Genomic DNA, 2,500 nt, shown 5'->3' on the forward strand with positions numbered 1-2,500 from the left:
TTTGTTATTTTTGTGCATCTTCTTTTTCTGTCTTCCTTTTCTTTAACACAAATTACAAAAATTACCGCACACCACAAAACAGTTAATGCTGAGGTGAGCATGTCCCAATTTCACCCACAAAAAATGTGTTTGCATGAAATAGTCCCAAAGTAGGTGTGACTTAATTTTTATGAACCCAAGTTATCCCCACTGCTATCAGCTGAAGTAGCAAATTTTGGGACTACTTTGGGAAACATACATTGGTAATTACAAGAAATGAAATTTACTCTCAAAATATACCCAACTTTGGCCCAAGAATAACCGATTACACCCCAAAACAGTTAATGTTGGGGTGAGCATGTCCCAATTTTGACCCATAAAAAATGTGTTTGCTTGAAATAGCCCCAAAGAAGGTGCAAATTAATTAATGTAAACCCAAGTTATCCCCAATGTAATAAGCTGAAGAAGCTAATTTTGGGTCTTATTTGGGAAACATATATTGGGAATTACAAGTGGAGCATTTAACTCTTAAAGTAAAACCCAACTTTGCCCCAAGAATAACCCAACTTTAAAAGTTGGGAATTATTATTTCCCAAGTTAGAACCAAGTTTGACCCAAGTTGGGATTTGTCCAATGTTTCCTGTGAATTGCTTCGGATGATTTAATTTGCCCAGATTGTAGGGCCGGGATAGCGCAGGCTTTTTGCCATATGCCAGGACCCGCGGAGCAGTTTTCAAAGTGCGGCGGCCGATCCACCTCTTTTGAAGTGTAGCGGAGGGGGAGGGGATTGTGGGGTTGTGGACTTTAAAAATGGTTTGACTGGTGCCGACTCAATATTTTTTAGTACAGTTATAACCCATCAATCATTTTTTTTTTTTTAACAGTTTAACAAACGAGAAAAAAGTTAGTAACGAAAAAAGTGTAACCATCCACAGCAGCAGGATGCAGATTGCAGGATTTACCAGCAGAGGCTTACAGATCGGGACAATTTCATTTATCATGCTTGCTGAGGTAATTCCTGTAACTTTTTAATGTTGTCTACAATGTCATAGAAATATGTGATATCACAACCCTTGAACAAAACTTTCAGATTTCCACCGGGACTTTCCAACGCGTCAGGACTACATCATCAGTTCAATTTGTTTTAAGAAATCGTAGCTCCGTACCTTGATAAAAAAAAAAAAAGGGACTGGCTGGTGAAAACGCAGAAGTCTACGACTAAATATAGTCGTTTTGAGGCTAACCATAATTATGATTTAGGATCAAAACGGACCAATCATAAATTTGGATGCTTCGGAGAAGTCAAAGGAATAATTCGTATACGAGATATTCGAGGAAATGTTTTACCCAAATTTATAGAGCTTTGTATGGAGACGGCATGCTGGAGCTCATCCGGATGAGCTCCGACATGGCGGACGGAAACCAATAGAAACATCTGTTACCGAGTTTTGCTACAAAAGCGTGAATTTACTCCTAGAGAAACTCGTAATCATTAAAGTAATACTTTTTCGAATACTTGAACTGTTTAGATAGCAAAATTCCTCCAAAAAAGTCACTTTGTTAACATAAAAGACAGCTCTCTCGGCCGTCCTGTAAATGCTTGCGGACAACCTAAGTACAGGCACTGGGGATTTCATGGCGCACGCGTGAAGGAACCCAAGACAACCACCTGCCATGTTGTCACACACCCCACCCCGACGTGTTTTGTTTGGCTTTGTCACGTGATTGATGCTGTTCCCTAACTTTTAATGGATTTGTTTGGATTGAGAAAACTGAAAAGATGATATTTACAAAGTCGTCCAAGATCTTACATGTAAGCAGTATGAAATAGATTAGTATCTACTGAAATTACACAGACGATTTTACGGAATGGAGCATATTTCAGTGGAACGGATGCCGCAAAGGATCCCGAGAAAAATATCGGAGAACGTTCGAGAACTGCACAGCGCCCTTGCTAAAGTGCTTCATAAGGAAGATCGGACGTTCTTTATTCAATCACTAAACTAATATCAACGAGACAGAGATGTCAACAGTCTTGTTGTGGCTCTTAAGTCAGTACTCAACACACCAAGCAAGAGAGACGTCTATCCGTCATTATGGCAAATTATTCCTCACAGTGACCAAGACATTTTTCACAACCTTTGGCATCGCGATGCAGAAGTTTCGCGTCAACGTTACATGCATTTAAAATCAACCGCTCGATGGCCAGAGAACCTTCGCCGGGTTCCAACCTCTTCGAGTTTGCCAGACAATCTTCATCGACATGCATCTGACTCGGGGATAGATCTTCCAAATATGACGCCGTTTCAAGCCTCGAAAGAAACAAAATACCCCATAAACGATTAACTGTTAAGCGGCCTTCAAACTCAGGGTTTGGGTTCTCAATTCGTGGAGGAGCCGAACATGGCATTGGTTTGTATGTTTCCTCTGTGGATAAAAAATCCGTGGCTGAAAAAGAGGTTGTTTTACCGGGTGACCTGATTGAAACCCCCTGATTCTTCTATTGATCTTTTTAAACCAT

The 2,500-nt window shown here is 40.3% G+C and overlaps 1 pseudogene; it reads left to right on the forward strand.

Moving 5' to 3' along the window:
• Nucleotides 1-1,765: 1,765 nt before the first annotated feature.
• LOC140938322 (whirlin-like) lies at nucleotides 1,766-2,474 on the forward strand (annotated as a pseudogene).
• Nucleotides 2,475-2,500: the final 26 nt, after the last annotated feature.

This window comes from Porites lutea, chromosome 5 (assembly GCF_958299795.1).
Source record: "Porites lutea chromosome 5, jaPorLute2.1, whole genome shotgun sequence".
NCBI classification, from domain to species: Eukaryota; Metazoa; Cnidaria; class Anthozoa; order Scleractinia; family Poritidae; genus Porites; species Porites lutea.